General features: G+C 36.4%; 1 long non-coding RNA gene across 1 annotated transcript; it reads left to right on the forward strand.

Annotated features, from left to right (window-relative positions):
- Window positions 1-542: 542 nt before the first annotated feature.
- On the forward strand, window positions 543-23716 carry LOC122139618. Its single transcript, XR_006156424.1, has 3 exons — window positions 543-724; window positions 1329-1429; window positions 23587-23716. It is a non-coding gene; the product is annotated as an uncharacterized LOC122139618 (long non-coding RNA).
- The last annotated feature ends 243 nt before the right edge of the window (window positions 23717-23959 follow it).

Here is a 23959-nt window from a genome sequence, read left to right on the forward strand (position 1 = left end):
ATCATCATATTAGAATGAATTCTGAAGGACTATATGACACTGAAGAGCAATGATGCTGAAAATTCAGCTTCGCATCACAGGAATAAATCACATAATTTATTATATATTAAACAATTATATTATATATTATGTATACATAATATATTTATTATACATGAGCAATTATATATTAAAATATATACAAAATGGTTAAATATGTTTATATTCAAATAATATTGCACTATATTAGTTTCTACTGTGTTTTTGATTAAATAATCACAAAGTCGTAATTATTCCAAACTTTTGGCCAGCAATGTATAATGCAAAGGAAATTATACATTTTTAAGTGTGGCTTAAGTGTTTTAAGTGGTTAAGCATCCAGACGCTTTTTGTGGCCATTGCATTCCATTATCTACAGTCTGAAAGCACTACATCTTTTCAGTGCAATCTTCCATGGCTTCACTGCATCCATGCCAATGCTTATAATCCAGTACTGAGAGCTGGCCATCTGGGTAGGATGTGCATCAGTAATTCAGATGGTGGGAGTGAGAATTAACATCAGATATCACAGATGCAATACAGTGAGCTGTGATAGTCTTGTGAAATCTTGTTTAGAATACGAGATGCTGCTTCATGCAGAAACAAACCTGCTGGATTCATTACAGCTTCATATGGAACATCTACAGGTCTGAAGCCTGATGCACCACTGACCTCACATCAGCTTTCCGCATTGAATTCCTGTCAGGTACGGGTTCTTTCATCCATTCGTCTGTTGTTAAGCAACGCTAACATCTCATTAGGCTCATCAGAGGACAGTGAGCACATCTAACAGAACACAGACAGGGTTATTTTAAGTGTGTTATAGATATAATTACCTATATACCACGCACAGCTCTAGTGCTTATGGCATGTGTTAATGACCACTCAAGGAGGAACATCCAGGTGTATAACTGTAATTATTGTCTCTAATAATAAATTAAAAACATGCACCACAATTATCATAGAACACTGTGTGTCAGAGCAGTAGCTTATATGCTAGATGTGTTTGCTGCAAAGGACGCCTGCTCATGGAAGTGACTCATTCTGAAAGTTTGGTGCTAAAACTTTACTTGTAAATCGTGATGCAGGTACTGTACTGACGCAACTGAAATCGCAAGTAGGGGGGTCTAATACTATTTTATGCATTCTGAGTTATTTACACTGGTAAAGAGTTGGATTCTCATACAAGTTTCAAAAAACGATTTGGACGTGAGTATTTCTGTGTCAAATACAAACCTTCCGGGTTCATATAGGTTTTGAAGTTTTTTTCAAGCATCCCTGATGAAATTTTGGTGACAATTGTTTTATAGACAAGGCCCAGTTCGACACTGGATTTGCACATTGTTTGATACTGAAAGATGGAGCGGTCCCAGCGATAAAAGATCCCAGTCATGATTCAGAAGCGCAGACGGTAGGTAAACCTGCATCAAATTTCTGTTTAGTTGGCAACTGACACGCAAGTGCTCCTGACTCTTTAGCTCCGCCCATGGCATTCCCCAAGGAGCTCGACTGTTTTCAGGGAAAATTGTAATACTTCTTTTATAAATATGATAAAACTAAAGACTCTTTGGAGATATTTAGCATGTAGTACTACTCTATAGGTACTCAAGATTAACATGAGATTGAGCGAAGCTGTGTGTGTTATGTCCCCTTTAAAGGGGTGGTCACACTGCATTTTTCGTTCCATTGACTTCCATTCATTTGCATGCAAATGCAAAAGTTTGGTGAACTCTGACCTGCAAAATGGCATCACATGAAACCATGTGACCAACAGCAGATCCATAGGTAACAGCATAACCTCGAAGCTAAATTAAAAGAACATAAATTTAAACCTCAGCGCTGCAGGAAATAGGAGTAAGTTGTATGTATTTACATTTTACATGTATTATTATTTGTTATGTGTTGAATTTAAGTTTTTTTAAAATATGCTGTAGAGCATGATGTCATATCAGGACCGTTGCAGCATCAAAAGATATTCTGCAAGCAGTGTCAGTGTAGTTAGTCCAGTGTAGACAGATTTTAGCTGTTGCGGTGTGGTAACGGTCGTGTCTGGTGTAGACAGGGTGTTACTGAAAATGCTAAATTATGTTAGAAAGGAAGGTCTGGCTAAATTGAGGCTCATGCCTGACCATTAATCTTCTTATTTAATGGACTGTGTCTACCAAGTAGTTGTAATTCATTATACCCTGATGTTCAAATGGAAATTGTTACTGAGGCATGCATTAAATAATTTCTCATCTGACGTACAATAAAGCAGAAAAAAAACACCCCTTAGCAACTGTATAGCAATGCCCTAGCACACTATTATGATTCCAAATGCAAAATCACATTAGTATACCTTATTTTATCCCATAAGCAAGCAAATAATCAAGTCATATCATGTGGAGATGGCATATTGGTAGCAAAAAAAGAAATAAACTACAAAAAATACATGATTTTAATATTTAGATTTTTAATTTGTAGCTACACTGTGGTTCCCAAGAGTTTGTTTGGGCCTTAAGGGAAGTTTATAAATATTTTTGTTTGTTTGTTTGTCTGTACTACCCAGTGGCCTTTCTGGACAAAAAGCAATTTTTGTGCTGGATGTTCCTTTGAGAGCTGCCCTTTAACACTTCCTGAACCTGGGTTGATATCAGTATTCAAGCTGCGTACAGAACAGACTCTACAACAACGACTAGATTTTGCCAGTGTGGAGGTCTTGATGTGTGGCCTCCAAACAAAGCAGCAAGTGTGGTTTACTTAGAGGGGATAAGCAGCAGTTATTCTTCAAAAAAAAAAAAAGAAACCCATGTAAGCCCAACACAAAGACTCTAAATAAGAAGCAAAACACCCTCGCAATCAACCCTCATTGTTTCTGCCTGGCCAACACTTGCCAAAAAACAGGATTATAATAAAAACAAATGATGCATCTTCTCAGGAGCAGGCATAATTTAGCAGGTGGGAAACATAAAAGAGATACAGATTCTTTTATTTTAGTAAAGCAAGGAATGTCAACTCTTTCCATGAAAAAAGGAGCTTAACTACCACCACCTTGAATTTACAGGCAAATAAAAAAAAAAATTAAAAAAAAGTATTACTGAGCATATAAATCTCTATAATCCATTGTAATTTACTAAGACTGAATGGATATTGCTGTCATACTGGAAGTACAAAGTGGGATAATTGCATTTATTGTTTTTGCAAATTGACCAGTCTGTATTGCAACCTCTAAAACTCCACAGATTTTAATAAACAATTTAATCAGTATCTAAATTAAATCTGTCCTTAATGAAAGGGATATATATATATATATATATATAGTTGTACACCTCTCTCTCTGTCTATATATATATATATAGACAGAGAGAGAGGTGTACAACTCATATTCCTCAACAACCTCACACCAACACTGCACATAATTACATGTAAATTTAATTTCACTGTTTGTGCTCTTGTTTTGGCTTAGCTTGTTTGCTTATTGTCAGATTTGTTTTGTATTTACAGCACATTTTCTCCTATGTTGTACTGTTTCTCTGTATGTCCTATTTGTCCTATTCTCTTGTTCTAAAGCAAATTTAAACAAAAAAGGAATCTAAATTAAATTACTCAAAATCTATCTACAGAGTATTATTGTAACACATGAGCAGTGATTTAACAAACCTCAGCCGGATCTAATGAACATGGCTTGATTTGTTCCTACAAGAATCAAATCTATATACATAACTTCAGATAAGCCGTTTAAGAACAACAGTAGATCACTCAGAATTTGTTAATTATTCTATTACAACCTTAAAATGTACCACATGCATTTGTGATACAAACAAATAAGACACAGACTTCAGAGGGCTGTCCATGGTGCTCAAACCAATAAAATATAAGAATGTAAATGTGTTCACACTGGAAACACAAACATGGATCTTCTGGGATTCACTGATTCAGCCTAATTTGGCTCTTATACCAAAGACTCTCATTAAACAATGATATTTTTAAGTAAGCAGCAGCAACAGACAATTATGTGTTGCATTTGGTTTTCTTTGTTTTTCTTCAGATTTATTTGTTTTCTGTTTTTTTTTTTTCCCCATGGTCTTCATTAATAAAGCAACAACAGAGGCCAAAATGAGATTCTAAGTCTCAATGCATTTGGATTTGTAAGAGGAATATAGAACAACCCTGTTCAGCATTAAACATAGATTAATATATTTTAAAATAAAATATATTCAAATATATATTAATAGACTAAGACTAAGAATAAGATTAAATGTAATGCTGGTAAAGGAAACATAGCTGATATTCTAAAGAAAAACTTGATTTTAAAATTCCACATGTACACGCTAAACAGAAGTAAGAGCTACAGTATGTTTCTGTAATATTTCTTGTATAATTTACAAGGGGTGCACGATAAATATCGGCCGATAATTAATGCGCATCTCGTCAGTAAAGCCGGTTCTCTAATCAGCGGTAAATTCCATCAGGTGCTTGATTTCACATAGAGCAGCTGTTACTACACAGAACTGTTGTTAACTGACAAGCTGCGCAAATCTACGCTGATAATGAATGTGGATTTGCGCAGCTTGTCATTCTGTAAATAGATCTCCCACATAAACACAAGCACTACCACTAAATTAGTTTTGATCCTGTGGAAAAGAAATAGAAGAAATAGAAAGTGTGGATTTGTTGAGTGGTCACTTCGCTCAGAATGTATACGGACAGGCAGCTGTGTGCTTCTCAAGAGGGAAGCTGGTGGCTTTTGACTTAATCATGCAGAGTTAGACTTCAGTATGCGTCAGGCTCTATAACATTACTGTAAAAAATCCGGGGGAGACAGGTAGGGGCTTTCACACACGAATGGCCTGATGAATAAAAAAAAAATCCCGCTGAACTACTCTCCTAAATTTAGCATCTCAAAAGGCAACCCAAATGCTAAAGGGCTAATTCTCACTTTTGTTTCAGTTTACATAAACATACTTAAGGGTGACATATTGGTAGCCATTTATTAGATGTAATGGCTTCATGTGAAGTGAGTTATCTTCCCTTAAAGACTTGTAAACACAAAGAATAAAAGCTCTGCCCAGTGTAAAAGAGAAAAGTATTTGATTTCACACAGTGCACTTGATTAGATTCTTAGTGGATATATTAGCTGGTGAATATTCATATATTTTGAGATTGTGCCACTTTGCAAAGTCACTTTGACATCAGATCATTAACTATGTGAAAGATCTACCAAACCTTCCTTACAAGATGTTCACAAGTCCCTTCATACAAAACAAACAGGAAATCTCTAAACAATCTCAAGTGCCATTTGCATATGAAAATTTCAGCCTATTTTTCATCACTTCATTTGAAAAGGTCACCGCTGAACCTTTAAGAGATTCTATTTTCTCACTTCAGGCCCTAGATTTCTAGGGCCATAATACCATAAATATGCACTGTTCCTAATATAACTTTGTAAAGCACAATTCTTTTAGCAGTATTGCATTTATGAGTTTTTATTATCATCATCATGGAATGTGTAAACTGATAAAAAAGCAAACCTTGAGTGCAATAAATCGCTTTGGGAAAAACGTCTAAAAAAATGTACTGTAACTAAAAAGTGGTTAATAAAATAGTATGTAGATAAATAAACAAAAAATAAATACATGAAATGGGACCATGCTGAAATTCTGATGAAACAAATATTCAGAAAATGGCATTTAATTTATACATGTAAAAAACAGAATTACATATGCATGTGCTAAACAGAATTACGTTCTGTTTTTTATATTTCTGATACATTAATCCCAGAACCAAACACTATTTCTCTGTTGCATTGAAGGAACAAGGTCAAAAACATGAGCACTGCCAGTAAACCAATTCTGATCCACTGGAAAAAAGTTTTTCACTTAAGAATTAAGTAAAGTAAAGTAAAGTAAAAAAAAAAAAAAATAAAATTAAAAAGGGGGAAATCATGGCCTAGAAAAAAAAAAAAGTTTTAAATTTGAAAAAAAGTTGTGGGTTCGGTCTCTAAAAATGGGGAAAATCATGGCCCCCAACTGCTCCCCGGGCGCCGTAAATGGCTCTGGCTCCGGGGTGTGGTTCAGAGAGTTTGACTCCTAACCCTAAGGTTGTAGTAAAAAGTATCACACTCACTTTTTTAAAACGTCAGTTTCAAGAGTCAAGTAAAAAGTAGAATGATCACTTTTATAAAAGTTAAAATGCATTGGATACCCACACATCAACAGTAGGAGGTGTAAATACAAATGCCACTCTACTAAAATAATACAAGAAAACTTCCTAATGCCAAATGTCTGGAACATAAAACTTGACAACAGACTTATACTGTGAACAACACGCATCCCAAGTGGGAACATGACACAGAACTGACAGTGAATAATCATGACCGAAATAGCGCTGCCTTGGGTGATTTCGCCACAGGTCTTTTTATCAGGGAGGCTGTGTAATAATAGGCTGAGAAACGGTCCCTGCTGTTACTAACAGGGAAAACAGAGAAGTGGATTTTATCCGAAAGAATGTACAAATCCATGACAAAGTCAGGATCATTGAAGTCACCCTACTGAGAGGACAAGTTCATTGTTGAGCTGTCTTACATACTGCCCCGAGTTCAACTCTAGAAATTGGTTGTTCAACACATTACCTTTAAAGACCTCAAGAAACGTTTGACATTTTGCACTGAAATTTGGGGCTGGACATATTGGAATCTTGTGCTTTAAAGGAATAGCTCACCCAACAATGAAAATGTGCTGAAAATCCAAAAAACCTCAACAAACCAAACACATATATATACCCACATAATAACAGACTTCAAAAAAAGTAGCATTACATCGCTTGGATGATCTGCAGTGAATGGGTGCCGTCAGAATGAGAGTCCAAACTGCTGATAAAAACATCACAATAATCCACACAACTCCAGTCCATCAATTAACATCTTAAGTGAAAATCTGCATGTTTGTAAGAAACATTTCCATCAAGGCATTTTAACTTTGTACAGTCACTTCTGGCCAAAATGTGAATCTATAATAACACTTCCTCCTGAAAAAGTCCATCCCTGTCATCCTCTCACATCAAAATGCACCCACATATTTGGTTAGAACTGTTTTCACTTGTAAATGGTGCTTGATGTATATTTCTCTCATGATATTATGTATATTATGGACGGAAGTAATGGTTTGAAGTTAAAAACATCTTAATAATTGATTTGTTTCTTACAAACACGAAGCTTTTTGCTTCACACGATGTCAGTTGATGGACTGGATTCATGTGGATTACTTGTGATGGTTTTACCAGCTGTTTGAACACATTCTGATGGCACCATAATTTTAATTTTGTCATCAAAGAAGATAGTTTGAAGAATGATGGTAACGTTTCGGGTCCCATTGACTTCCATAGTATTTTTGTCCATACTATGGAATTCAGTGGGACCCAAAATTGTTTGCTTACCAACATTCTTCAAAATATTCTACAGAAGGAAAAAGGTTTTGAACTGTATGAGGATGAATAAATCTTACAGGTTTGCATTGCACAACATCAGAAAGATCAGACCCTTTCTAACGGAGCATGCTGCACAACTTCTTGTCCAGGCCCTTGTCATTTCTAGACTGTACTACTGCAATGCTCTTCCTGGCTGGACTTCCATCAAGCACAATCAAACAACTACAAATGATTCAGAATGCAGCAGCACGACTGGTCTTCAACGAGCCCAAAAGAGCCCATGTTACACCTCTCTTTATCTCCTTGCACTGGCTACCGGTTGCAGCTCGCATCAAGTTCAAGACATTAATTCTTGCATATAGAACAGCCACAGGCTCAGCACCCGCCTACGTCCACTCACTATTTCAAATCTACATCCCCTCCAGAAGTCTGAGATCTGCTAGTGAGTGACGCCTCATGGTACCATCACAGAGAGGCTCAAAATCACTTTCCAGAACATTCTCATTCACCATTCCTGGCTGGTGGAATGGTCTTCCCACCCCTATCCAGAATGCGGAATCCCTGAAAATTTTCAAGCGACAGCTGAAAACTCATCTCTTTCGAAGCTACTTGACTTCATTTTAAAAAAAAAAATAAAAAAAAAAAATTGTCTTTCTCTTTATTTATTCTTTCTCTCTCTAGCTTGTACTTATTTGAACAATGTCTAAAACTTGGTATTACAAGCACTTCCTGTCTGCCTCTTTAAGAAGAATCGCTTATGTATCCCCCAACTGTAAGTCGCTTTGGATAAAAGCATCTGCAAAATGACTAAATGTAAATGATTAAATGAATTAATGATAGCAGAATTTTCATTTCTGGGTCCACTATCCGTTAATAAATTGTGTAAAAATGTGAAAAATGTTGTAAGTTTAATAATCTATTATAAGTTTATTTTGACACTAACATATATTGTAGATGACTTCAAAAACATAAACTGAAAACCACAACAACAAAAAAATTATAATAATAATGTGTTGTGATGGCATTTTACTTTTCTAGACGACACAAAACTAAACTCTGTGCTCTCTATATCAGAAATCATTATTATGGCCCTGGTGTGCGATGAGGCCGATCTCTAGCCCTGAAAACAAGCTCCTGTGCTACATACAGATAGATACAGAAATCAATCAAATGTTTGGGCTGTGTAATCGCAGAGGTCGGTGGGTATTGCACAGGCATCGTTAGCGAAACCAATCTCAGGTAATATAAGCTTGATGTGAACAGCCATGGAAGAAAAACAAACCATTACTTAATGTTTACTGCAGGCTCCTTAATTGGCATGCAGTCCAGCCCATCTGGAGGTCAGGAGGTCTGGTCTTGATTTGGAACCTTTATGGCTGTAAACCTGCTCCCTCACTACCCATAAACCTCCCACCATGGGGATTAATTAGTGGTCAGCAAGGATTACAGGAGGTTTGTTGCTTCATCAGCTGTGTTCAGAAAGATGGGCTTGATAAGGTTATTAGCTGAAGTCATGGTTCATTATGACTTGGGCTGTAACACCCACAGATGCATGAGATCCCCTGAGGAGTATGTCCAGAAATGTTTTTAACCATTTAATTTAGTGTATTCCTAGAGCCGTTCATGCAAGATATTGAGTGAGACGTTTTAAGTAGCCGAAAACCCAATCCAATCAAAATCTCATTTCTATTCACTCATTATTTCTTATATCTGCCTGAGCAAGTGTTCAACTCTTTCCAGAATGTTTTAATAAAGAAATGTTCATCAACTGAGTTGGGTTTATTAGCATTTCATGTCTTATTTGTGCTATTTGACACCTGTCGATGCCGCCTAATCAAGAACTATTTACTGACAGATTTCCTAACTCCTAATGAGTGACGCAACATTTGAGAAGGAAGCTCGAAAAGACTTTTTGTGGTTCATTTGAAGCTACTATGATAATTAAGATTTATTGATTAATGAGTACCTTTTTCCAGATGTGATTACAGTGCCTTGGTTTCAGGAGAAAAAAAAATTAATGTGAAACACCAATGCTTGAAATTCTTCATTCTCCAGCATTAAGAGGACTTTTTTTTCTTATTTATTTGAGTGAGACTTGCACGTCTCATTTTGTCTACAATGTTCTTGCTCTGATCCAAACAACAGCTGAGAATGAAGGCAGCACAAACTGTTCTAAGAGAATACGCAATTACATATTTGCATATTCCTAAACATCTTTAAAAATGAACTCCGACGGAGGTTGTGAAAACAGATCAAATAATCTGCATGCATTTTGTATTCCGCCCGCAATGTTTTTTTCAGTGAAGACACGGTTTGTGTTTCCAGGTTGCTTCAAGTCTCAGTGTGCTCTTGTTCACTGATTCCTTGCGGCACGGTGGGCTTTTCGCAGGTGTGAATTCCGCATGAATATCTTTGCATATTTAAATGTGAATATTCAAATGTGACACATTTTTACTGATTTGAAAATTTGGAAATCCTTGATAAGGATGGTCTGGCGTACAAGACAAATGAAGCATACCTAAGCATAAGCATACCTGCCAATAATTTAAAATGTATTTATGTAAATAATTAAATAAAATAAAACTGTAATTATATTATATTATATTATACTATACTATATTATATCATATTATATTATCATATTCAGCCCAGAATCCCTATAGTCCGTCAAACAAACTAAAGGACTTAGCAGCTAGCATGACCTCTGACCTCTAACCCCATTTTTGTCTTTGCCTATAGTACATTCACTTCCCACTTCATGTCATTTACATATTTTCCACCCACCAACTCCTTGGATATGTTTGGAATATTATCTAAATAATAAATGCTACCTTCTGCAGCATGTATACTGTGTATAGAATGCAAATTGTTTGAATGCATGAAATATCCAGATGGCCTACTACTTTCTGCTAATTATGTGCATTATACAGAGAAAATGCATGGGATATCATATCACAACATTACAATGTGTTTGATTTTACATTACATTCCTATATTACAAATAAACAGCAATAATATTGCAGTGGCATTTTTAAAGTTACAATGTTTTACACAAGTCTGGGTTTAAATATTTAAAAAAAAAAAAATAAATAAATAAATAAAGCCAAATAACCTTTCAAGACACCATTTGTGATATTAAGTGTAAGTAATGAGGTGTGAGACAAATATACACTGAGAAAAATTAATACAGAAACAATTTTCATTCAGAATTTGCTAGCAAATTTCACAAACACTTACAAAGAAACAGTAAGTAATTCTTTGAATTAACTGTGAAATTCTGAAGTAGAAAAACTAAAATTCTATTTTCTTGTAAAGCATAATCCAATAATCCAACTTGATCTCATGGCAATTCGTACACATTTTATAAGGTGGCTAATTCATATGAACTCACTCGTATGAATTTTTAAGATTTTTGCTAAATTGTACGTATTTTACGAGTTCCCCAATTTGTATAAATTCGTACGAATGGCCTACCCCTAGCCCAGCCCCTAAACCTACCCATCACTGGGCTCTAGATAAATCGTACAAAATTGTGCGAGTGAGCTTGTACAAATTCGTACGAATTAGCCACCTCATAAAATACATACGAATTGGTCTTGAGATAGCCTTGAATAATCTGTAATAACCTTACTTTGAAAAAAAATAAAATAATAATCTTTAAGAAAAATACAAGAAAGTACTTCACAGTATGTAGTCGGCACAAATTCTACTTCGCCTTTGAGAGTTATGTCATTGAATTTAATTTACAGTATCTTCATGCAGTAAGACATCTTAGCACAGAAGTGCTAAATGTGCTAAATGAGATAAAAATGTCATGACCAGCATGGCTGAATTAAATAACATTTGTTTATGACACGACAGTTTTAGCTCAGATAAGCATACCAGGGGGTTGACATCAGAAACAGAGAACATGTCACCACAAATTATCTTTATTTCTGTGTCACAAAACGCTTCCCCCGTTAACTCAATTTAATGAACTCATCTTTGGTGGTGTTCCATAACAGCTCTTTATTGTTGCTGTATCCTTATTGCTCATTGATTGCAAAGTGTAGAGGTTATTAAAAAAAGACAATTATGGGAAAGAGCGATTATTAAAAAGATGATGAAACAACGGCAATATTTCACACACATTCTTTCATGCACTACAGAATCATTTTAGGGGGTTTCAGGTAATAATATGAGCTAATCTTACAAAAACTGTCTGTAACTAATTGAACTCCAAAATACCAAGACAAATATTTTAGAACATTTTAGATTTTTAACAAATAATTATTATCTGCTTGAAATTTGTGCAAAGAAATATGCTTAAATGTCACACCACAAAAATCTTAATGATCTTAAAATAGGCTTCATTTTCTTTATGCAGATATTATTCTTTTTTCCCATTTGATTTTGGTTTTAAATAGGACCTGGATTTCATCAAGAGGGGTGATATTAACCTGAAATACTCTAGTATGGCTATCATATTATGCAGAATTCCTTTGATTCTGATCTGGGCACTGATCGTCCGGTTCTTAACCTGCCTGTGATGTAAGTCAGGGCAAAGAGCTTAAGGTACTCCTGTGTCTTTTGAAGTCTACCTCAGCATGTGTCTCCACCCTGCAACTTCTTATGCATGTGTTGCCTTTGATCCACCTGACATCCACTGATGGAAATCCAAGGAGGTATTAGAGATGACACAGGAAACAGAATAGAGACAAACACATTAATATGTAATAGAGAAGAAAGCGCAGATGACTGGGCCATCTGGCCTGCGAGCGGCTGAGGGACTTAAAGAGAGGGATGCTGGGGAGAAGGAAGGAAAAGGTGTGAGCGAGTGATGGGAAAACTTCCTTCCCACTCCGTGCCATTAGCAATCCTTATGTCATGAATGTAAAAACTGCTTCAAGTGACAAGCATCTTGTTGTGTTTACCTGGGTGTTCATGAAGCTGATACAGTGTGCATGATAGTAATCTGACTGCGTGATTGCAAGAAATACATCTCAAATGTCATAAATAATGTAAGAAGATTGATTTACGAATGAATAGTGGTGTTTACAAACATCAAAATACTTAAAGGGATAGTTCACCCAAAAATGGGTTCTGTCATCATTTCTCACCCTCATGTGGTTCCAAACGCGTAAGACTTTTGATCATCTTCTAAACGCAAATGTAGATGTATTTAATGAAATCTGAAAGATTTCTGTCCCTCCACTGACAGTCTACACAACTACCACTTTCATGCTTCAAAAAGTTCATAAAACTAATCCATATAAGTTCAGCAGTTTAGTCCAAATTTTCTTAACAGACTTGGTCGTGTTTTATGATGAGCAGGCTATTATTCGCATATTTACATTGATCAACGCACACATTACTTATTGCAAATGGAAACTCAAGCATGCTTGACGTGTCAGAACCAATGAGGTTCATTTTTATGTTACGCAGTACATCTGAGCTTCAGTAAAAACCAATGAGGTATGTTCTAGCACGTCAAGTAAGTACTGTTGATGTTTACTGATCAATATGTGAATAAAAGGGACAGAAATCTTTCAGATTAAAAATATCTTCATTTGTGTTCTGAAAATGAAAGAAAGTCTTACAGGTTTGGAACGTCATTAGGGTACGTAAATGACAGAATTTTAATTTTTGGGTGGACTATCCCTTTAAAGTTATAGTTTAAACATACCACCTAGCTAGCATACAAAACACCCTAGCAGGTGCATAGAAATATGCTAAAAAAAAAAAAAAAAAAAAAAAAAAAACCTTAAAAACATAATAAACAAATATGCAGCAGCAACTGCATAGCAACATGCTTAAAATGCCCAGAACATGTTATCAACCACTGGTTAACTCTTTGAAAAACATTTTCATGATATTCCGACAAATTTGCGGATTGTAAAACGCACAACTTAAACATGAATGACAATATAACTATTTCATCAAAATATATAGGAGTTGGAAGAAGAGCTTCAGAAATACCAGCAGTACACCTTCAAAGCCACTCAATTTAAAAGGATCCATTGGTTGAGGGAAAAAAATAAAAATAAATAGTATTCCTAGTACACTTGGAGATTGACACCAACCCAGCTTGGGGGAGACAGAAGAGAAAGCAATAAAAAAGAAATCAAATAAAAAGAAAAACCTAATATTGCCTTGTACTTGCTTGGCTGACATAAATGCCCCTTATTTCCCTGTGTGAAATCAAAACGTCACCTTTAAATAACATACAATAGTGATTCAGAGGTTGCGCTTTTAAAAAAAGATCAGCAGAATTAAAATGTTGCCTTAAACCAAACAGTTGAATTTGCTAAGCTTTACCACAGCACAAAAATTGCATTTCATAAAAAATTCATTATTTTTGTCCACATTTATTAGTAATAACTCTCTCCCAATCTCTTAGGATTTTGTGTTTGTGCTGCAAGAAGAGTGGAGAAAAACAGGGGAGGGAAGGAGAGGCAGATTGAGCTAAAGGTGTGTAGGTGGTTTCTGGAGGTGGAGTAATTCTGGGCCGTGGGATCCAAACTTCCCACATGAAAGAAAGTTTAATTACAAAGCTTCAATACCAGATCAATTTGACAGAGCTGCCAATAACTGGGCATGTGTTTCTCTGTTCTCCGAGCTTAGATGCATGTAGGTGTGCAAGTGGGAATTAGGCTTCCCAAATACCAGGCTAGACACCACAGATATTTAGCTAGAGGGATACACAATTTAAAATTTAACAAAATGTCGGCAAACAAACATTTACACGTATTACTACTGTCCACAATTACATCTTTAAAATGAGGCAGAAGTAAAAAAAAAAAAAAAAAAAAAAATTAAACCACTTTATAAAATAATAAAAAATCAAGTCTAGTCACCTTTATTTATATAGCGCTTTATACAATACTGATTATGTCAAAGCAGCTTTACAGAGTCAAACAGCAAACTAGTTTGTCAATAATGCAAGAGGACAATAACAAGTCATTTTTCCAGTTAGTCAGTTTATTGGTGATTCAGTGATGTCATCATCCAGTTCAGATCTTTTCCAATAGTGTCTGTGCAATCAGATAAGCGTCCCCAAATAAGCAAGCCAGAGGCGGCAGCGGCAAGGACTTGTCTGGTTCCCGTTGTCATGTCACGACTGACAGCTAAGGGCTGTAGAGGTTGTTTCTAGGTGCTGATCCACCAACTGTGCTTGATACGGACTGGATCCAGGTGACTGAAGTGACCATCTGATCTGATCCCCCCAACCAATCTGTGCTGATATCGCTGTGATCCCTACAACTCCTGGATCCAGGTGACTGTAAATATTATTTCTAGGTGCTGATCCACCAACTGTGCTTGATACGGACTGGATCCAGGTGACTGAAGTGACCATCTGATCTGGATACAGACTGGATCTAGGTGGCTACATTCACCCCGTAATAAGAAAGAAACAGACTAATATTAGCGTAGATGCCACTGAAATCAATAAAGCACATTATAATTGTAGTAAAAACTCTAAACATCTACACATATTATCTGGAATTAAAACAATAAACTCCTAGTCTTGAAAGTACACACAGTATGTAGTTGCAGTGGAGCGGTCTGGTCACGAGCCAGTGTCTGGTGCTTTGGAATAACTGACTGGGTTGCATCTGAAATCTTGCAATGATGACAAAGCACCAATGAAACCTTTGGCCACATCCTGATGGAAAAAGAAAAGTACATTTTAAGTTCAAAAAATGAAATGATGCCTTTTAAATCATTTACCATTTATCAATATCAATTAATTAAATTTGTGATAAAACAGAAGTTTTCTGTTTCAGCAACCATTTTTTGGCACAAATCCATTCCACAATCCATTGCACAACAGGGAGCATTGATACTGACTGGATTTGTAATAGAACATATACATTTCATATTATAGGGTTACCTTAAATAGCATACAAATAATATCAAAATATAATGGTACCGCCTGTTGTTGATAAATACCAATGATGACGTTTTACAAATTGATTGATCAAATATCCCAGTGTTTACTGAGCCACAGCCTTCCCCATTGCAGGAACTTGTGTGCACGACATACTGGTTCTCTATCTAGGGAACTGGCTGAGACGCTTTGAACGGCCTTGTGAAATTATTCAGTTGTTAATTTTTATTCAGAATGACGACTCCTCTTCCGAAGTGTCTATAAACGAGACTATAAATGCCATTTGAAATTCGCTCCATTTGTAAAGTTCGACATACATTTCAGGTTGGCTGGTTGTTAGTCACCTTAAATGTGGTCTTTTTACTTCACCAGACAATTACAAAAGTTTACATACGCAAAAACCCATTCAACACGGCATGTTAACTTCAAATAATGACTCATTATAGTCAGTGATGCTGTCTACACCATAAATATACAGTACATATCTATGGTCTACACTGGATGCTGCGCGGCATGACAAGACAAATCCCCAAAAGAAAACTGCTGCTGCGTTCCATTAATGACGTATTGACACAAATTTCAAATGATTTTCAACTGTCGCTTTGTCGCGTCCACTGTACTAGACAGACTTTAGCTGTTGCGACGCAAACACGGTGTTACACACCTATCGAGAAGAAACAAAGCAACCTCTGCGTCCAATCGCAGGCCTTCCGCTCCTTGAGTTCCCTCCAGTGCTGGAAAGCTGATCCGATAAGCCTTCTTGTTCTGCAGACATTTTCCTCTTTTGTTTCTTATCCGTCATCTCTATCTTTCATTCAATCAGCTAATGTCTGTCCTGTGCACTGAACGCTCTCTCCTCCACATCATGTAGACCCACCCCACCTTTACCCCACCTCTAAGTGTTTTGTTGATTAAACAAGGTGAAAGACCACGTTCCCTTAACTTAAAGGGATACTCCACCCCAAAATGAAAATTTTGTCATTAATCACTTACCTCCATGTCGTTCCAAACCCATAAAAGCCCTGTTCATCTTCGGAACACAATTTAAGATATTTTGGAAGAAAACCGGGAGGCCTGTGACTGTCCCATAGACTGCCAAGTAAATAACAGTGTCCAGAAAAAGAAAACAAAAAAAGTCGTCATCAGAATACTCCATCTGCCATCAGACATGCAATCTGGTTTAAATGAAGCGACGGGAACACTTTTGTAAGCGAAAAAAACAAAAATAATGACTCCACTATCACCGCCTTGTCAGCAGTCTCCTCTGTGTCTCTCCATATCACCGTATGCTGCATGTGCTCTTCTGTATCATCCACGGCAAATTTGATTTTTTTTCCAAAACAAAGCTAAATACACATAGAAACAGCGCATCCTTGTGGCGTGGCTGATAAGCCTTGGCAAGCAACTTTCAAAAATATATATATTTTGAACGGTAATCTATTATGCAAGAAAATTTAAAAAGATTGTTAAAAAACAATGGAAGAGAGAAAAACAGAAAAATATACAATAGTCTAGTGAACACACTAATCAACATTGTCAAACCCTCTGTAAACTGGACACTGACCCAGAGATGTAGCAATTTCCATTCCAACAAGGAGGTTTTCTGAATTATATCTCCTCACGTCACATGACTCACGGCCCCCTGAGAGATTCAGGCAACATAGCCTATTGCTGCTAGTTTTAGTACCTATTTTCTGTGGCATTTATATCCACATGGTGCCACTTCTGAATGAGAGGCTTCTCTACCAGATCTTGTCTTTCAATGGGCATACAGCCAAAGCCATCCCATTTAATACAAAAAAAGCTATCTATAGCTTCAGCAGACTATATATATATATAGCACATACATATTTGAAACAGAAATTCATTTTACACAAATTACATGCATGGCATCCATCAGCGAAGAATCCTTTTTAAAATTGTATTATATGCTGAAACTCTCCTCTCTCTAACAGCCATGAAATCTCCAGAATATTATCCTGTACTTTCATGCTGTAAGGTTTGAGTTTTTTGTTCGGAGGTCGTAACAAAATGGGAAATGTTCTGAGCTGCTGATCATGAGAATGCTGGCAGAATGCAGTATTTCAAAAGCATACGCCTTTCTTTCTGGGGTCAGTCCAAGAGATCAAAGGTGTTCAGCATCAGCATGACGCTAAAATCCCACAGCCTGTATACATAAAGTGCAGGCACTGGGCACGACCTCAAAGAACAGGTGAACAAGTCAGTGGGAAATTGAGATGCAGAGAAAGGGGAAATGCGACAGGGCAGGAGCCCTTGTAAATGAATAGAGAGAAAAAAATCATAATGCACCGATTCTCTGCCCACCCAGGGTGAAATTGCACACACATTAAAACTATCAAAGCAAACTGCTAAGAAAGAGTCCAGAAAAATAAACAGACCTTACATTTGAGTAATAATTCAGCTTGCTATGGAAAATCCTTCATCAGCCAGTGCTATGAATGATGCAATCACACCGTTATGGCAACCCTACACTTATTACCATTTCCCCAGACACATGATGTAAGAAGATCCCTATATAGAAAGCCAAGTACATCCACCATCAGCAAGATCTATAGAACTGCAATCTACAGCCACAACACCTCTGACAGGCCCAGGCATGCTAGATGCCATGCATTGCTTATGTTCTGAGAGATTTTGATTTTCTTCACAGATGTTTAACAAAAGAGTGATACAGTATTTTTCAAAAAACTTAAATACAAAATACTTTTTAAAATTGCATTGTTGAGAGAAAAACACACACACACACACACACACACACACACACACACACACACACACACTTTGCATCAGTGTACAAGTCACGTTCCAAAAAAAAAAAAAAAAGAAATGCAATGGAATGGAATAAACAAAAAAAGTAAAATACTAGTAAATAAAAAAAATGGTATAGGAAACAAACACTATAAACACATATTTTAGTTTCCAACACTCACTCCAACAAAACATCAGAATGTAATTTTACATGTAAATTATGTTATTAATAATAATAATAATAATAATAATAATAATAAAAAAAAGTTACATAATATTTAAAGGGATAGCTTACACTTACACACCCTCACCCATTTGAGTCATACCCTCCTGTGAAACAAAAGTTTGAAGAATTGCACTGGTTGTACTTTTCTATGCAATCACAAGCTTTCAAACTAAAAAAAAAAAAAAAAACATCATAAAAGCATCTCAACGGTGATCATTATGACTCATTAATTATGTTCTAAACCTTCTGAATTCAAATTAACAGTTTGTTAATAAATCAGATACCTCTATTCCTTTTGTAAAACACACAGCTGAGGGTTGGGCTGAGCACAAAAATCTCTCATAAAAGCCTCTTTCTCATACAAATCATGATTTATGATACTTTTATAATACTTTTTTTAAAACATTTTGGTGTGAACTACACTCTTAAGTGCTCAGCTTTGTGTACAGACAAAATCAGCCTTTCTATATATCATCTCAGGAACGATATAAGCAGTAAGAAACTGACTGAAAATGAATAGGAGTCACACTGTTCAATATGGCAATAATAGTAAAGGAAAACTCAACATTCAGCTGAAATGGCCAATTACCTTATTGACAAAGGCACTGTGTGTGCATTAGCTCAACTGACCAGTAAAATACAGTTATTTTAGCTTGATTTGAGCTGAGATGAGGAAAATCTGCAATCACTTTGTCAAATTTTGTTAGTGATTTGGCATTTTTGGAAATTTCAGTGCTTCCCCATTCAAGAAATAGAAGCTTTAGTGGAATAGCTGACTGGGTACGGTATCATGATAGCCGCCAAGGGAACTGACTTGCTTCATTTTGTCTGAGCGTGGAAGTAGTTCATCTTTGTGGATTAATCAAAACGTCCATGAGGTCTTTCCTAGAAAATAGGCGAATGGTAAATCAAGACCCAGCTGCAGCCTACCTCAATTTATTTTGCTGTAAAGCCTCTGTGCCTCAGTGTATGGCTTTAATAAACATGAACTCATGAAAAAGAACTGAGCACTCGGGCTCTTAATGAAATGTGTGCAAGTAACACATCAAACGGAGGGGGAAAGCCCTTCCAACTCGAGGCAGGGGAGCAAACAACAGCCGCTGTGAGTTATTTTACTATGCTTCAGTAATGTGCAGGCACAATGGAAAGCATTCAATGAAGACAAAGACATTTATCAAATTCAGACCGCTGGACGGTCAGTGTGTAGTGCAGTTGATGTCTTCTCTGCTGTGTTTGCAGCTTCCTCCTGTTCTATTATTGAGACAGTGACATTTTGCTCATTTCTATAATTCACAGAAGTGGATTTTTAAAACACTAATCCTATAATGAGGTTAAACACTATTGTGACGAGTGGGGCGGAGCCGAGAGCCGTGGGAGCAGAGCGAGGACAATATTTTGTGTGTTTTGTGTGCGCCAGTCATCCGTGAGCGGCTGCTACTTTACTTTTATTTTGTGTTTGTTTATTTTATTATTAAAGTCTTTAAATGTTCGCCAGTTCCCGCCTCCTTTCCGTTCTACGAACTGTTACAACCATTTTAATCCATTTTAAACCCTTTTGGTTGTAATTACTGGATTTGAGTGAACTCCTAACCTTGAGCATTAAACTTTGGTGCACATCTTATCATGCATCGTTTGTTCTACTGACATGAATTATACCTCAAACCATGCAGATATTTTAGCTGTGCTGTTCTTTTTCTAAGCAATCTGACTGACAAGTTCTGTTTGGCGGATGATTAAAAAAGCCACAGAAGTCTTAGATTCACATTGACGGATGGATCTCAGGAATGGAATATCAGATTTCATGTTGAACTGACTGAAGGTACCACCTGTATACAGGAGTGAAGTGTACACCAATTAAATACTGCATATAAACATGATTAAAAATGAAGGGCTTACTGTTGTTTCATATCAATAAACTATAATAATCCGACAGTCATAATGACTTTTGGACAACGGCCTGGTGTCAAGCAGAGCAGCAAAGAAGCCTCTTCTCTCCAAGAAAAATGTCAAGGACAGACTGAAATTCTGCAGGAAGTACAAGGATTGGACAGCAGAAGACTGGTGCAAAGTTACTTTCTCTGATGAAGCTCCCTGTTTGGGACATCTGGAAAATTGATTGTTCGGAGAAGAAAAGGTGAATGCTACCATGAGTCCTGTGTTGAGCCAACAGTGAAGCATCCCGAGACCATCCATGTGTGGGGCTGCTTTTCAACCAAGAGAGTGGGCTCTCTCATAATTCTGCCCAAAAACACTGCCATGAATAAAGAATGGTATCAAAACGTCCTGGAACAGCGATTTTTTTCCAACGATCCATGAGCAATTTGGTGACGATACATGCATTTTCCAGCATGATGGAGTACCATGTCACAAATCAAGAGTGATAAAGAAGTGGCTCGAAGATCATTACTTTGAAATTTTGGATCCGTGGTCAGGCAACTCTCCGGTTCTCAATCCCATAGAGAAGCCCACAAATTGTGATCAACTCAGAGAACTAATAAGGCAAGAATGGATCGCCATCAGTAATGATTTGGCCCATGAAGCTAACCAGCACGCTAGAACGAATTGCAGAGGTTATGAAGAACAAGGGTCAACACTGTAAATATTGACTCATTATATTTTTTTGCCAATTAAAGTCTTTAAAACTTATGATATGCTTATCACTGTTTTTCAGTAAACCATAAAAACATATGGAAAAATAATCTACAAATATTGAAGCAGCAAACTTTGCAAAACACAAAATTTATGTCACTACCAAAACGACTGTACAATGACTGTACTTCAGTGATATATTATTGAACCAATGTATTTCAAACAACAGAGGTGCAATTGCTTTTCTACGGTTTAAAAAACAGTCGCAAATTGCAAATTGCTAGTTAATTTCAACAAAGCATTGTACTACAGTAGTTGTGATGTGTGTTACGTCATTGTAAGGGAAACATCTTAGCAATCACATAGCATCAGTCTGGCGTCCACACAGAACACCCCAGCATTGAAAAGCACCATAAAAAAATCTAATCTAAAAATCATGTCATGAACTGTACATGCCCTCCTGACTTGAAATGTTCTTTTAGAGATGCAGGCTTTGAGAAATGGAGGCCAGATTCTCTCGATTCTAAAACAATTTAAACAGTTAAAATTTGGAAGATCCACTACAAAGATAAATTTGCTGTTCTGTCAGTGTAAAGAGCACTGTGTGTCCTCCATCTGTCAGTGATGCTGCACTCAGCATTTTATCAGACCACTCAAGTTTGGAAATAGAAATGTGTGCAGTAAACATAATGAAATGTGCATATGCCACTTAGTATGTCTGGATGACAAATTTCTCAAAATATGCAGTATTCAGTAATAGCTAAACAGCTGGGCTAACATTATCCACAGTGCAATTCATTTGCATGCATACTTCAGTTTCTGCATTTTAAACGTAGTGGAGATCTAGCAATTTGGTAGACTAAGGCAGGGGACAATAACTGTGACTTTGAAATTGACCAAATAGCATCACGTCTGTTTACACAATGTCTGTACTTTGTATATTAGTATCCACTATACTAATAGTCGGCAATTCAGAATGCTAATTCTGCAAGTGTTTGCCTAATAGGCTTCATTAAGCAGAGTCAAAGTGATTTATAATCTCTTTGAAATATCAGATATAATTACAGTTCCATGTTCCAGCCAGTTAAGAATGACGAGTTTAAGTTGGGAGCCTCACATCAGGATGAGTCTGTGATCGCTGTGAGGCCCTGGAGCAACTGCACAACTGAATTATTCTAAGAAAGAGATGTTTCTGAAAGATCTCTGAGTTTCTGAAAGATCTCTCATGAGCGCCACTGACTCCTGCGTATCAGGGATGTATCACAGAAAAGAGGATTTTCCTTTTCTAAAAGATATTAATACATTCAATTGATCAAAAAAGACAACAAAGACATTTATAATTTATACATTTATAATATAATATAATATAATAATATTACTTTCTATTCATTACAGAATCCTGGGAAAATGTATAACGGTTTCCTCCAAAAAAAAATTCAAATTACAAATTTTTATTTTTTAACTGTCTATCAACTATCAACTTTGATAATAACAAGAAAATTTACTTGAGCAGCAAATCAGCATATTAAACTAATTTCTAAAAGATTGTGTGAGACTTAACACTGGAATAATTCTGAAAATTCAACTTTACCATCATAAGAATAAATATATATACTTTTAATATTATTCACATTTAAAGTGTATTAATGTATTAAAATATGTTTTACATTTTAGTAATATTTCAAAATATTGTTTTTACGTTTTGATCATATAAATGCAGCTTTGGTGAGCATAAGAGACTATTTATTTATTTATTAATTTTTTAAAAATCTTACCAACTACAAACTTTTACCAATTTTTAAACTCCTAAAGAGGCCAAACATGGTCATCAAGTCTTACACAGAGACTTTTGTCTGTCCACACTGAACGCAAAATACCAACCAATTAGATAATATTTGATGTTTTCAATGCTTTCCCCCCGCATAGCAGTCAATGGTTGTGAAACATCTAATTCAGATAAACCTATCCATAAAAAAATTTAACATAAAAGTCAAGAAAAATCTGGTCAGCTGTCAGACCATCTACTACAACAACGATGTACTTGCGTTTTTGAAAAGTTTTGCATACAGACGACAACATTGTCAAAATGATCCCCGTCCAAATAGATCCATGAAAGCAACTAAAAACGCATGCCAGGCCAACCTGAATACATAATACACATGCACAATGTCACCGTTCACACAAATTCACGTTTATGTAGTTTGCACGTAGACGATAATGGTAAATCTTTTTTCAAAAGTTAGCATTTTCACACCCCCAAAATGCTGTTGTTGTGGCCAAAATGCATAAAACGTTTTCTGTTTTAGATGAAAATGGTGTTATGTAAACGCCTCAAAAGCTGCAATGTGCACCAGACATTTTAATGAAGCTAGAGGGAGGGTAGAAAATAATCATGCAAAATTAAAATCAAAATATAACTACAAAAAGGCACTGTAAGAGTTCTGCATATCCAGAAGAATATGTTCAGTAGTGGCAAAACAGATAACGGCAGACACAAAGACTGCTTCTATTCATACAGGTACAACATTCTGCATTATTATTAGAGTTTCCTGTGCTCATCAAAGATAAGGGCTACCTGTCTGAAGCTCAGAATGGGAGAGAAGACGACAGACAAAGAGAGACAGAGACAAGAGAAGGGCAACTGCAGAGTCAGCATAACGCATTCATGCCTAAGCTTTCAACCTGTCATAATTATTCACTCTCTCCACAGAAGCGGCCCAACGTCGGTGAACTGGACGAAGAGCTGGCGTCTCTCCGACATCTCCACCATCAATCAGATGATGGTGAACGTGCTGTAAATAGCAAGTGCTCTGCTGTTCCCTCCTGAAGAATGGAGGGTGTCTACTATGGTGTTCTTTCTATTAACGCCCTGGTTTCTTAACATGTTGTGAGAAGCAGAGCTGCAGGATCAGAGCAGAGAATCAAAGAGAAAATCCCAAAGGACAAACAGGGTTTGGAGAGTGTTGACGAGTATTGAAAAAAGAAAGTGAGTTAACCCTCCATTGCATTGTGTTGCCTCAGGGTAAACAAATCTTTTTTTCCCCACATGATGCATATAGGATGACAACATAATTGTTAATAAT

Source organism: Cyprinus carpio, chromosome B14 (genome assembly GCF_018340385.1).
Source record: "Cyprinus carpio isolate SPL01 chromosome B14, ASM1834038v1, whole genome shotgun sequence".
Lineage (NCBI taxonomy): Eukaryota > Metazoa > Chordata > Actinopteri > Cypriniformes > Cyprinidae > Cyprinus > Cyprinus carpio.